Source organism: Ambystoma mexicanum, chromosome 5q, assembly GCF_040938575.1.
Source record: "Ambystoma mexicanum isolate Mex_15411 chromosome 5q, UKY_AmexF1_1, whole genome shotgun sequence".
NCBI lineage: Eukaryota > Metazoa > Chordata > Amphibia > Caudata > Ambystomatidae > Ambystoma > Ambystoma mexicanum.
The window spans coordinates 279,301,379-279,316,271 of NC_090933.1; positions in this window are offsets into that span (position 1 = coordinate 279,301,379).

The following is a 14,893-nucleotide window of genomic DNA, read 5'->3' on the forward strand; positions in this document are numbered from 1 at the left end:
CCTGAATGCATAAAAGTGGACAGCACCATTGAGCAAAGACGCTGCCCTCAGAAGCAGCAACAAACAACAGGGCAAACACAGACCACCCACATGTGAATGGAGAGGGGATGCACTGGAAGCAGGCAGCATAGGTCAAGGAAGAACAAAGACATGTGGCAGCCAGTGGTCCAATGGCATGGGTATCACCGCTGGTGGTGGTTCCAAAGGACAATGACTGACTGTGACTCTGTGTGGTTATGTCCACACCAAACATAGCAATCCAGAGGGAAACGCAAACTGGTCCAAGCAGAGAGGACATGATCGTTAGGCTAAACTAGGCAGTACCATTTTCTCAAACTTGACCTTAACCAGGGCTATCATCAGCTGGTTATACGCCCCGACTCCAGGCCCATTACAACCTTTGCGACACATGTGGGGCTTTTCCGCTCCAAGTGACTAAAGTTTGGGATTTCATAGTCCAGGAAACAATGCGCCAACTAATCTCACCAGTGATGACTGCCTTCAACTACAGCGATGATATCTTGGTGTTCGGCATGTCCCAGGACCAACATGACAGAGCACTGGTGCAGGTGTGTGAGATCTTACAAGGAGCATGCCTCATGCTTAATGGGGCCAAGTGCAACATCAACACGCCCAGCTTGAAATGTTTTGGTCACATCTTCTCATTATCAGGGATGACAGCTGATCCGGTCAATATGAGTGTGATAGTCAACTTAGCCCCACCAACGGACATCTCAGAGCTCAGGTCATTCCTGGACATGGCAGGGTATTGTGCCTGGTACCTCCTCAATAACGCTATGCTTACAGGCCTCCTCTGGAATTTGCTGAAGAAGGACGTGCCATTTGAATTGGGTGCCGATTTCAGGGAAGCGTTCCAGACTATACAAATTGAACTTGTTACCAGCCTCAGACTTGCCAACTCTGACCCCATGTAGGAAACAGAAATTACAGATGACACCAGCCCGGTAGGCGTTTGAGCAATTTTGGCCCTAGCAAATCTGTAGTACGGCCTGGCCAATGCTTTGTGCCTGCGCCAGCAGAGCCCTATCGGCCACAGAGAGGCCATAATCACAAGCTGAAATTGAAAGCCTAGCAGCAGTCTGGGCTTACAAGAAGTGTCACCATTTTGTCATTAGCCGCTGATTCACCCTTGTCACTGACTATCATGCGTTTCTGTCCCTGTTCGGGAATCCAAAGTCCAAGATTCCCCTGCGCATAGAGAGATGGGGCATCAGGCTTCTGGAGTACAACTTCCACATTGTTCACAAACCTTGGGGGGAGGCAAATTCGGCAGATTACATATCCAGACACCCAGAACGACAAGCGAAAAACATCCTCAATTAAGAGGCCAAACAATATATCGAATACCTGCCGGAGAATGCGCTGCTGCCGACTCTCACCCTGGCAACATTTATTGACAAGAGCGAACTGGACGTCACAATCAAGGCTGCCATTCAACTAACCAACACAAACAATTGGAGGAATCACACACAAGAACTGCAAAAGATGGAAGAGGTGGACATGAAAGAGATCGAAATGATAGCCAAAGTACAAGGGAAGCCACGAGGGCCATAGGGGACTGGTAAGCACAAAAAAGATATTGTGACATCAAGTGTGGTTCCCCTACATGGACGCAGTGGTCGTTGACATTGTAACGCACTGCCAAGCCCCGACCTCGCCTTTTGCAGTTTGAAAACTACACGGAGGAACAAGACACAGAGATCTGAGAGTGTGATGCTGAGAGGAAAAGGAAAGTGAGGCTATAACCAACGATGAGGAGCATGGGAACCACTGCTACCCGTTGAAGAACAAGTTCTGGTCCATCAGAGGCAACAGAAAAAGACTGATACTAGGTACGACCCTGAACCCTTTCAAGTAATTGACATCAAAGGATCCATGGTCACTGGGACAAGGGACGGATGTGACATGACCTGAAACACATCCTCTTTCCACAGACTGCATGTACCAGACGCCGAATCCATGTAACCACCCAGAGGGGATGAGGAACGGGCAAAGACAATGGAGGGAATTCCAGGAGAGAAATTCACAGAATCATCAGCGGAGAAACTGGAAGAGACTGATGAGGGGGGGTCAGGAGCGACTTGTGAACCCCCTGGACACCCCCGCCAGGTCATTCGGAAACCGTCACGACTCACTGAACAGATGCAAGCCTGTGAGGCGTCATGATAAGTAGGGGGAGATGTTTTGGACACAGGTCGAGGCTCCTTTGAGTGGGAGGACACTGAGCAAGGGAGGGCACATGGGAGAGGGAAGGAAGGTGAAGCCCAGGGCAGGGGAAATACATTTTGTGGTGATAAGAGAATAAAGTAATGCTAACCGTTTCCAGGCTCCATGTCATCATTAATGTAAAAGGGGCTAGCCCCCCCAAAGGTGACTTGTATTTATTGCAGCCGGATAATCATGAACCAAACTGACATTGACAGTTTGCAGATGAACAGTCAACCCGAAAACATTTGTACAGCCATATCATAATGAAAACACATTTGCTTTTTGACCAGAGATCTATTCATTCAGTGGTTAAAGCATTCGATTCCCAAAGAGCATCTGGTGAGCTTAAGTCCACCGTCAAAGCAGAGGGTAAAATGTGCATCATGTAGCTGAGCTGCACACAAAGGAAATGTACACCCACAAACGTTGTTTTATGTTTGTGTTTACAACCTATGACTTGGAGATAGAGGCTGACATTTTGATCCCAAATTAAAAATGAGAGTTTGCAAATGGAGATTCACACACTTGACCTGTGATGCTACCTGATTCCCAAATCAAAACTGAAAAACCTGAGATGCCTGGTGCATTTTTAAGATGCTCAGGTGCAAATGTGATTCACAAAGGTTTACACAAGGGCATCTTAGAGATTTGCCAGGCATTTCCTGATTTACGCCAGTGTTAAGGTTTGTGGAAAACGTCCCTCATTACAGAAACTTTGCTTGGCTGCATTTACTAGTTTGAATAGTGTTGGTACAACAGAAAAAACAAATCTATTATCAACTAGCTGGGGTGCCCGGCGTTGCCTGTGTCCTGGTCGAGTGGTGTCTCATGTGCCCTGGAGGATGTTGCTCTTGTCCTCATGTCAGCAAGTCTTGCTTCCGTTTGCTCTGACATCTCATTTGCCCTGGAGAAAGTTGCTCTTGTCCTCTGGTGGGCAAGTCGTGCTTCTGTTTGTTGTGTTTCAGAAGTTCTTGATATTGATTTTCGCTTTGCATCAGATGGAGCTTTTCCAAGTGATGTTCGTTTTTTTGTGCGGCATGTTTCAGTCACTCAATGGTTTGAGCGCATTTGAGAAAATGTCCAAGAAAGATTGATTGTGCTCTCTTCTAGTGAATGAACTTAAGTAAACTGTAATCTTGCCATATTCCATATTTGGAGGTGGGGGATAAAAAAATTGTAAAATCTTTTTTTTTTGTATTCACTTTAAAAATGCTTTAAAACACTTTCAAACTGTTTATAGTAGTAATACATTTCAAAGGAATAACCAACACATTGAACTTTTTGCTTCAGCCACTTTTCAAAATGTTGCCTCCTTCTAGTACCTACTGTAGCGAATCGGGGTGAGCATCAGTAAATGATGGTGCATTTTTTGCATCCAAACATAGACTACAATCTTGCCCCAGACAAATGAGGAATCCATGTAAAATCTGGTGGCAGTGGGTTCAACAGTGTGGATTTGCATAGCCCGACAAACATACACACATACAGATATTCTGCTTCATATATAGTTCACATTTGTGCAACTGCACTAAGTTTGTCTAGTGCATATACTGAGCCCTATTATTTACTGCTGAGGCACAACAGCAACTTCTTCCCTGGTTCTGACACCATGTAAAGTTGCACTTACAAGGTTTCTTGATAATGTGGCCTAGGTAAAAGGAAGCAAGTGCAAGTCAGAGAGCCTGATTGACATCTCTTCATTTGCTTTAGTGTTATTCACTATCTTTTTACAAGCAATTTCTGCTTCAATCTTTTCGTTTTGTATGAACATGTCTTGCTCTTCTTCATTTGTGCTCAATTCCTTTAGTGTGCTCCCAGATTTCATCAGAGCTGGCATCCACTCTTCTCTAATTCTATGCCCAGTTGGCAGTTTAGTCGGAGGATGGTCGTCTCCCTCTGGGCAACACTAGCTGCCACTTTTCCGAACTGCGAGCTCCTGGGATTTTCGGTGGCCCATTTCTCAGGGATATTTGTATTTAAGAGCCGGGTGTGGTCAGCAATAGAGAGCAGAGGCAGCCCTAGTGCATGGTGAGTGAGGGCACTGTTGCAATGAATGATGCATGCCGGGTGGTGAAGGAGTAACAATGGGAGTATATACCAGGGACAGGGACTGTAGGTCATAATATTGTTTGGAGAGCCTAAGGCCGGTATTTCCATATTGACAAATTACAAAGGGTAGTTCTGAGGGCGAAATGCAGGGGTGCTGGGATGGGCGGTTAGTGCGGATATAGTGGAGGAGTTTGGGGGCTACCTCCATTGCTAGCAGGTAGATGTTCAGCCTCATTTTGAAGCTTCCCACTGAATCCTGTGGAGCGAGGCACTTAGTGAAAAGGAATACATTGGAAGGAGGCAGAAGGTGGCGGATTGATAGGTTTGGGAAGCGATGAGGAGCTGAGAGTTTGAGCAGGGCTTGATGTGTGGGTAGATTTTTCTAATGTTTAGGAGGTTGAATCTGGCGGCTATGCCACGGGCCCTGATTAACTGGTAGAGTTTCAGGTCTCTGTCAAAGAGAACCCCCGGGTTGCAAGCCATGGGTAAGGAGCTGGGGAGGTCATAGGGAGTAGGGCTAGAGGAGAGGGTAAGCAGGGTCCAGAGCTCGTCTGATGGCTGAAACTTTGAGGCCTACCTCACATCTGCATGTGTCTGATGTGGCATTTGTAAAGGACTCTGCACCTTTACGTTGTACCGTCGCAATCATTTACTTACTATATGTCTACATCTGAACACAACAAGTGCATTAACACGCACTGCAAGAGAGGCATTTAAAAACAAATCTCACAATGTTACAGGGACAAATCAACAGGGACAAAATAAGTTAATCTTACATTTTCATTAACTTTGGTGTTGTTTGCACTCTTCGTGAATCGCGGCCCACTGGAATTGTTCGTGTTCAATGTTGCATACAATAGGAATGGAGTTGTGCTCATAATCGTAAGATTCATCATTAAAAAAACGAACTTTTAAAGGCCTCGCATATTTTCTTAGTTAGCTAAAAGATGTAAATTATGCTAGCTGGGCTAGCGAAAAATGTCAGAACCTTCACATTTCAAATCAGTGCTGAAAAATCATTGAATCTTGATGTACCTTTTAGGCTGGCGTGGTGTTCATCTATGTGGTTTATTAACATCCCCTAGAGTTATTAAAAGTGCCAAAATACATGCTTACATGAATTCACACCCCTACACAGGTGGAACACGATTAACCTATGCATGTCTGTAAAAAAAACCTTTTTCTAGTTTTAGCCACAAGGACTGCTGGAATTATATTTTCAAGCATAAGGGGAATAACAGCAATGTGTTCGCGCCCATACTTACACACGACTTTAAAAGCACTACGGCAGGCCACCTGAGGCTCGGCGCGTGCCTTCCGCGCCATATATTTTCCAGACACACGGCTCTGTTCCTCGTTTGATTGGGGCCCTGGAGGCGTAGCTGCACCTTCATTTCTGTTCCAATGGCTTCAACAAAACAAGTAAACACTGTTCCGGGTCTCTGACTGTTCCATTTCTTGAATCGTTTTGTTTTTTTCTACCCGTCCCCTGCGTCATATTTCTGTACTGAGGAGAAAGAAAGAAAGATCGAGTTGCTTTTTCTTCAGTGTAGCACAATATTCTCGGCGTTGCCCTTCCGCTCGCAGACATCGCCATTGTTTCTTTTGTGGTAGCAGCGAGCAGGGAGACAGCTTGAATGCTTTTGAGACATTGTTAGACAGGATAGGAATTCTTGCTTTTTGAAATTCCTTTTACCAAAAACCTTTTAACAAAAAAATGCGTTAGAATATGCCTTTTGCTTAACGGATTTCGTGAAGTTGCGGCAGAGAGCTATACTTTGGGCCCTCACATTGATTGGTTCCCTGCTCATTAAATATTTGCAAATGATTGCTTATTAGTCTCTTGTGCCCCCCCATACAAAATAAATGACACCTCAAAAGCTAATGCTAAATGCAGGAGCCGAGCCAGTAGCTAGGGTTGTGCATGACGTTGGTGCGCAATTAGGCTACGATTTTGCTCACTTCACAAATGCCTTTTTGCCTCATAACAGTGTTGCACCAACAGTGTTCCTTGCATTTCATTTTGAAACGCGCCATTCTGTGAGGCTTTTTCTAGTCACTAAAATGTTGTTATTTTTTGGAAATATTTGCGAGTACATTCCTTTTTACACATTAAACATCCATTGCCCACCAACATAACGAAACATATGCCAGAGGCATGCCTTTTTACGTGGTCAACTATATATTTTTAAAACACTGTTCGACAGCTGGTCATACGGTTAATGCTTATTCGTTCATTTGTGGTTGAACAAACCAAAGGACTTAGCAAATATTTGCAGACCCCCCAAAAACACCTGTAAACGCGCCCTCTTACCTAGCCTACAGAGGAAGTATGAGAAGAGACAGGACGCACAGGGGAAAAAGATAGAGGAAAGAGAGAGGAGGTGAGTTGGGGGGTGTTGCATGCGTGTCCCGGTGCACCCACGCGCTGCCGTGAGCCCCCTCTCAGACACACACTCACACAGAGGCGATGTTACTAGTTCGGGCTACCTGGCCGCTCTAATGCGGCTGGGACATGCCCCGTTTATTTATACACACGCAATGGAGTGAAACGTCACTCCGTCGCATGCTGACCCTTAAAGGGGCAGCACCACACTCCTCCTTTTCCATGAGGACAAACAACAAACAATATAGCAAAACACTTCTACAAAAACCAATAACACTCCAAAACACACACCCCTCAAAGACCACTTTAATGAAAACCACCCGGATCCCCACACCAACTGCAGGATCCCCAGATGTTGCTCCAGACTCATGTATCCAGGACATAGTCACTGAGGTGGACAGGTTTCCCTCGCCCTGTCCTCAGGGGGTACCTCCTGCCCGCCTCCCAGATAGGCACTCCTGCACCAGGGCTCGGTCTGGCCCCGCCAGCCTCCCGGATGGTAACTGCTTTGGCGGGGCTCCCTCTGGCTGGAGAGTCGGGAAGGAAGTCCACACCCCCGCCCTCATCCGGAACCTCCATCATGTCCTGACCCGGGGTCACCTCTGCCCGAGGTTCCCCCAGTTTCTTAAAGAAGCTGGCGCTCTGGGACAGATGCAGTTCCATCCGAGGCTGTGACTATCGACCCCTTCACCGCCACCACATCCATCGGCCCTGGCTCATATGTCAGTGACAGCTTCCCATGAGGATGCCTGTTTCTTACTAGCACTCCGCCCCGGGAGCCAACTGCTGGGGCCTGAGTTCCCTCTGGAGGTTCTCCTGCTCCGTCCAGATGCTCCTGTCCATTTCCACCTGCTGATCGTCAATTACCGCCAGCACGTTCTCACCCACTTCAGGCAGTCCACCTCTTAAACAGGGCTTCTGCCGGCGCGACTCCGGTCAATGTGTACGGGGTGGTCCGATACCCGTGCAAGAATTGATACAGCACCCTCTGCAAGCACTCGCCCTGCCCTTGAGTGATGTGGAACACTTTATTAAGGGTCCTCATCATCCTTTCCGCTTCTCCATTTGCCCTAGGCCAGAGCGGGGTTACCTTCCTGTGGTGGATGCCATAGTCCTCCATTAGCTTGGCAAAGCTCTCCCCCTGGAAGGGTGCTCCATTATCCGAGCACAGCACCTTGAGGAGGCCATGAGCGGAAAAGATCTTTTCCATAGCCACCACCACGTTCTCAAAGGCGACAGACTCGACAAATTCCACCTCTGGGTACCTGGACCATTAGTCCACCACGACAACGAAGTGTGTGTCGTGGGTCGTGGAGCCATAGTCTGCATGCACCACCTCCCATGGTTTCGTGCCCGAGGCATGGTTTCATTGACAGACTCCCGTTGTGCTGGGCAGGCCGTCTGACACCACATACACAATGCAACAAACTCCTCCACTCGCCTCTCTAACTCCGGGAACCAGACCTTCTGACGCAGCGAAGCTTTTGTTTTGGCAGCGTCTTGATGTCCCTGGTGGGCCAACTCAATGAGCGGATGAATTTTTGCCTGCAGAACCACGATCCGGTCACCCCTGATCAGGAGACCACTCCCAGAGAACTTCAACTCCTCCCTCACCTTCCACAGCTGTTCAAGGGCAACTTTGGCCTTCTGGGTCCAAAAAGAGAGATTGTCCAGTACGATCTTCCAGGACCCTTGTTGAATGGCAGACTTCAAGATGAGGAAAGATTCGTCCTGGCCCGCTGCTGCTACTAAGTCTGCCAGCTGCACTGAGTTGGGAGTAGCTGCCTCCACCACTAGCTGGACATGAGAATCCACCTCTTCTGCACAGGTGTTCCCCTGATCATCAGGAACTCCTCTGGGGTGTAGCGACAAGTAGTCTGCTGCATTGTTGCTTCCCGGCCTGTAGACCAGCGAGACCCCTTATTCCAGTAGCGCCAACAGCCATCTCTCAATCCTCGGGGGGGCTTTGAGGACGAGCCTGCCAGGATGGGCAGCAGGGGCTTATGATCTGTCACCACCATCACTGGCCGTCCCAGGACATATAGCCTGAAGTGCCGACACCCCCATAGGACCGCCATGGCCTCCCGCTTGATCTGGGAGTATCGTTGCTCGGTCTCAGAGAGCACTTTGCTTGCGTATGCCACTGGCTGAACTCCTAAGCTGGCGTCAACTTGGGTCAGAACCGCCCCCAGGCCAAAAGGGCTAGCGTCCACCATAATCTCTGACTGCAAGGCCGGGTCAAAGAAGGCCATGGTGTCATCAGCAGTGAGGGCACTCTTGATATCTTCGAATGCTGTCTATGCCAGCGGCCCCCACTGCCAAGTGGTGTCTTTCTTTGTGAGGGCTCTCAATGGCTGTGACCGAGCGGCCAAGTTCCTGATGAAGCGGCCCCAGTACGTGACCATGCCCAGAAAGCTCTGCATCTCCGACACGTTCTCTGGTGGTTGTGCCTCCTTGATGTCTTTTACCTTGCAAGGATCAGGGGATACGCCACCCTCTTTGAACACAAACCTAAAGAATTCGATGGATGTCCGGAGGATCTCACACATATCGCGGTGCAGGGTCAGGCTCAGTGACTGTAGCCGTTCAAACGTCTTGGCCAGTTCCGGAGATGGTCTGCCTCTGACTTTGCGAAGACCAGGATGTCATCACTGATGTTGAGGATGCCGTCCAGGGCCGCCAGAGCACCATGGATAATGTTTTGTAACACGTCCACAGCCGACGACACCCCAAAGCTCTGTCTTTTGTACCGGTACAAACCACGGTGTGTGGTGAATGTTGTGATGTACCTTGATTCGGGGTGCAGCACGACCTGGTGGTACCCAGCCCTTAAGCCCAGCTTAGAAAAGAAGCGGGCACCCTGCAGTTTGGTGATGATGTCATCGATGGTAGGCATCAGATGCCGCTCTCTCTTGATGGCCTTGTTGGGGAGGCGCATATCCACGCAGATCCTCACCGCATCTGGTTGCTTTGGCTTCTGAGCAATGACTATGGGGGAAACCCACTGGGTTGGGCCTTCAACCTTCTCGATGATGTTGAGGCTGACCAGACTGTCCAACTCCTTGTCAGCCAGCTGCCGCAGGTGGAAGTGCACATGTCGATGCTTCAGAGCTATGGGTTGCACCGACTCATCAATATGCAGCCTCACAGGGTGTCCTGCCCTGTGCCCAATCCCCTCAAACAAAAGGGAGTACCTGTCCAGAAGCATTTGAATGTCCTCAACATACATTGAGTATGCAAAGCTGACAATGCCCAGGGCCTCGGCTGCCGCGCAACTCAGGAGGGTATTGCTGTTCACCGTTGTTACATAAAAGCGAGCTCTTATGCGAGAGTCCCCATGTCCCACATCAGCCACAAACGCTCTGTCCAGCGCAATGGGTTAAGACCCTCCAAACATGAATATACGCGCCTTGGGAGCAGCCAGCTGCGGTGGTGGTTCCATGGCATCATAATGTTCTCTCGCCATTACGTTTACAGAAGCCCCAGTGTTGACCAGCACCGGGACAGGCGACTCATTCACGGTTACCAGATACCTCAGTTGCCGCCTAGTCTTTGAGCGCAGGACCCCAACGCTAGACACAAAGAAAATGTTTTCTTCCTCCTCCTCCTCATCTTCATCTTCTTCGAGTCGGGCGCCCTCTTCTCCCTGGTCCACCTGGTCGACATTGGAGGGCCGCGGCTGCCGGAAATAGCCAGACTGGACTGGACCTCTCGGCACCACCACAGGCAGGGGAGCTCGACACATTTGGGCATAGTGATCGGCCAGACCACACCGGCCACATGCCTTCCCCGCTGCTGGACACTCTGCAGGATGGGGCAGGTAATACCCACACTTTAGGCACAACACATCTGACCTTCCACCTCGATCCCGGATGTTGCCCCCTGATCTTCGGGTGCCTCTGCCACCCATGTCACGGCCAATGGCACATACTTCTTCTGTTTTGCCGGGCCGCACCTCGGCCTCCATTTTGAACGCTCTCACTTCAGCAACTTCCTGGCATCGTCCCGGCTCAAGGATGCGTGGCAAGGTGATGCCTGGCTCCTGCAGCACCTGGCGGCATAGCTTGCCAGATGCACACCCCTGGATCAACTGATCCCTGACCTTCGTGTCAGGGTTGTTCCGGGCGCATGTCACTGACAGCCGGCGCTGTCGGTCATAGAAATTGTCCAAAGTCTCATTGTCCTTCTGATGGGTCGACCTCATCACAAACCGCTCATAGTCCACATTCGCCAGCGGCAGGAAGTAGTTGTGGAGCGCAGCCTTAGCAGCATCATATGAGGTGTCTGCCGGTTGAAGGGACTCAAAGACTTTGTGCACCGCAGGCCCAGCGGAGTACAACAGGGTGGCCAGCTTACTGTCATCGTTGGTTTCCATCGTGGCCCGAAAGTACAGGTCAAGGCAATCAATCCACCTTTTCCATCGGGGCCCCAGGCTGGAGGGGGCCCCTGAGATATCAAACTCAGGGATTGGCTGCAGCGACCCCGGTGGTCTCATCGGGGCCAATGCTTGAGGCACTGGGGCTGGTGGTCCAGGTGGAGGCGCTCCATGGTCAGCCTGATCAATCATGGCTATGAGCGCACAGACACCCCATCCAAATCACAGATGGGGCCGCAACTCACTCACCCTCTTCTAGCGATGTGGGCTTCTCACCCCATGAGGCGGGGCAACACCAAGGCACTGGAACCTCCATTGACGATGAAAATGGTGAAAAAACTGATGACACACAGTCCCAGTCTAACAGTCCCAGCAGGAAGATGCAGTTGTCACAGCCACAATACCTGAATTCGCCCCCGTACCATGAGGCAAGGCTTTGCCAGAATGTGAATTCATACTTATTTTGTCATTTATGTTTGCTTACTTACCTGAAGTTGCCCCTGTACCATGAGGTGAGGCTTTGCCAGAATGTGCACTCATACTTATTTTGTCATTTATGTTTGCTTACATACCTGAAGTAGCCCCCGTACCATGAGGTGAGGCTTGCCAGAATGTGCGCTCCTACTTATTTTGTCATTTATGTTGGCTTAGTTACCTGAAGTAGCCCCCCGTACCATGAGGCAAGGCTTTTCAGGAGCGTGTTTTCAAGATATCCCCTCATGTTTGTGATCCTTTGCTTGGTCTTGCACCTTGCACTATGCTAATGCCCCTACTGTAACTAACGCCTAGATACCCCAGGGCGTTGTGTGCTGCTATAAATGGTAAAATAAATAAAATATGTTGACCTGATCTGTGGGCCCTTCACAGAAGAGACTCACTTTTTCACACACCCAGAACATGTGCTTAATGTCACCCATCCCTTCCTACTTCCAACATAAGTCAGAATCCGTGAGTACCACCTCAATCTTCCTCACTGACTTCCGAAATTGATGATAATGGTGGAGATATTCGAAGACTCACTGGGTACAAGATCGATCAGAGCAAGCACAAGATCCACCTTGGGAAAGGTGAACTGCAACAAATTGAGTGTGCTTCCATGGCTCTTGCACAAGCTAAGGGTTCTGATCAGTGAAATCCTGCATACTTACTGAAGGAGAATCGGTTTGTGTTTGAAACAGTTCCTATGTGGAGCTGAAAAGACAACAGCTGTGTCACCGAGAAGGGTGGCAAGGCCGGCTGAGCAAGGGGACTTCAATCTGTGGGGTCTGAAGAGTTAACCAATCTGATATGATATGATACGATGTTTATCACGCGCCTGTACACAAGAGTTTCTAGGCACGACAAGACTAGGGAGGGGCAGAGGAAATACAAGACAAACAATCTTACTAGGCCTTGTGACATTCAGATCGTGCAAGTGCAACAACGAGAAGTGCAGGGGGTAAGGGACAGGGGAAAGTGCAAGGGAATAGGAGGGCGTAGTGTGATGAGCGCAACACTGCTCTGAGTAAGTGCAGCTAGAGCACGTGGCACTGGAAGTCCAGGGAGGCAGGGGATGTGCACCAGAGAGGTGAAATACTGCACCAAGCAAGTTACTGGATATGAGACGCCTCATTGGGTGGAACTTGAAAAATATCTGATCATGCTTGTGAACCCACAAATGGTCCTATGCCAAAGAAGGGGGGCACCAGGATTCCATTGTGACTGCTAACGGTGTCGGAGGAGAGCAGGGAGTAGCTATTGGTGCACAAAGAGGTGCCAATAAATCCATTCAAATTGGAACCCAGGCTGGGCAACCCTGGTATAAGAATGAGTTTAAAGTTAAAGTCTTGCTGAGGGAGCCGACCCTGTACCTTAGTGATTAGGTCAAATCCAGTCAGAATTTGGGATGGAGGACATTGCGTGGCTTGAGCAGAGTATCACCTGAAGGAGGAGCATGAGATTTCTTACTGGGAGCTTGTGGCATCAGTCTCTGATCCACAGCCCCTTCTGCATAGGGAACAACCTCCTCAATTGCCTACATGATGGCCACATTACCATAAACTGAATGTTGTTGACCCCCAGTTTATGGAATGTATTTGTTCAGAAATGGCACGAGGACCTGGGCATAGTGCCAACAAGAGCCTCCATTGGTGGTTACCCTCAGGAATATAAAACTATGCTCCAGAGGCTTAAAAAGTAAGGTAGGTGCAACAATGCTCAAATATCAGACCAGTCTTTTTTCAGTTATACTGAAAAGTGGCGTGGGCGTTTTATTAAATGTCACAGATGCAAACCATGCCGGATGATGCCAACATGTGCCTGAATACTTGGTAGAACATCACCAACATGATATAGCGTGTGCATTATTATCTGTTTTAAATTTCGGTTTATCTAAATGCTTAGTCCTCTCAAACAGATAGAATTAAGAGTGTTCCACCAGTAAGATAGATGTGAATGTCAATGGAGAAGCAGTGTTTTTTTTCAAATCCTATAAAGGTTTTCCTACAGTCATTGCTACGAGTCAGAGTTTACACAGGATGAAGTTGATTTACAACAGTGTTTTACAATGGCGCAATCCCATTAGAAAACGATTTGTAAATCAGGCCCGAGGTCTCTTTAACTCAGGGGGGTGGGGGGAGTGCACAGCAGACAGTAGTTGCTCTTGCAGCTTCCACATTGTAATGCCAGAGACCTCCATATTCACAAGTCTTTCTTCCCTGTTTGATGATGCTGGATGTGATGACGCCATCACTTGGGAAATAGCTTGGCATAAAAGGCCAAGTTTTAAATCAGGCTAGGACTGACCTGTAGGGCAATGCCCGAAGTGCTAGCCAGAGATTCTAGGTTGGAGCAGTTTTCTGTGGCAGAATGAACCACTTTTTGGGCCACATTAATAAGTTAGGACACTAGGTTTAAGCAAAAATGTTTTCAAATGTATTATTTGAAACATATTTTGCCAAAAACATTCCTTGCATACTACTCAAACAGTCCTTTCTGGATAGTAATTAATTGTAATGTGTGATTGTGGGCAACCTTTTCATGGAAAATGTTATGCCACAGTCCGACCCTGGCTTGTTTCCAGATGCATCTTCATCAATTCCATGTCATAAAACAAACACTATGCCAACTGTTATAAAAATATTGTTCAATACTTATTTCCATTACAAATGGCTCAGAGAGAGAGAGAGAGAGAGAGAGAGAGAGAGAGAGAGAGAGAGAGAGAGAGAGACCAGCACCTGTGTTTATCCTAACCAGCCTTGCTACTTCCCACAGGCATCTTCATCCATGACACCTTTGACTGCCATGCCATAATGCAATAAGGTATGCTTTCTGAAGGGAGACCCAACGGCCCAGAGGTTAGAGTCAGTTGCTGGATGCATCTTCATCCTTTACATGTCATAAAACAAAGAGATATACCTTCTGAAGGGGGACCCAGAGGCTTAGATTATTTGATTGATTGAATTTTTTGTATCGCACATCAAAACAAACTTAATTGAATCTGGGCGCAGATGGCAAAATGGATAACGGATAAATTGGTAGAAGGACACGTTTCATGAGAAAGATATAGTGTGAGTCCTCTGCTTATTTAAACAGGTTAGTTTTTAACACCTTCCGGAAACTGTGGAAGGGACTCCAATTTCCTAATCTCCCATGGGAGTCTGTTCATCATTTGGGTCCGAACAGAGAAAATCTACGATCACCTCTATAGACACAGGACGAAGAAAGAATGGCTAAGAGTAGCTTGTCCCACGATCAGTGTGCCGTGTTGGCTGATAAAAATTCAATTTTTCGGTAAAGTAAGCCATTGCCAGATTATGAAGGCTTTTATATTTGAGACAAAGGATCTTAAACTTCATCCTGTCCTCCACTTCTAG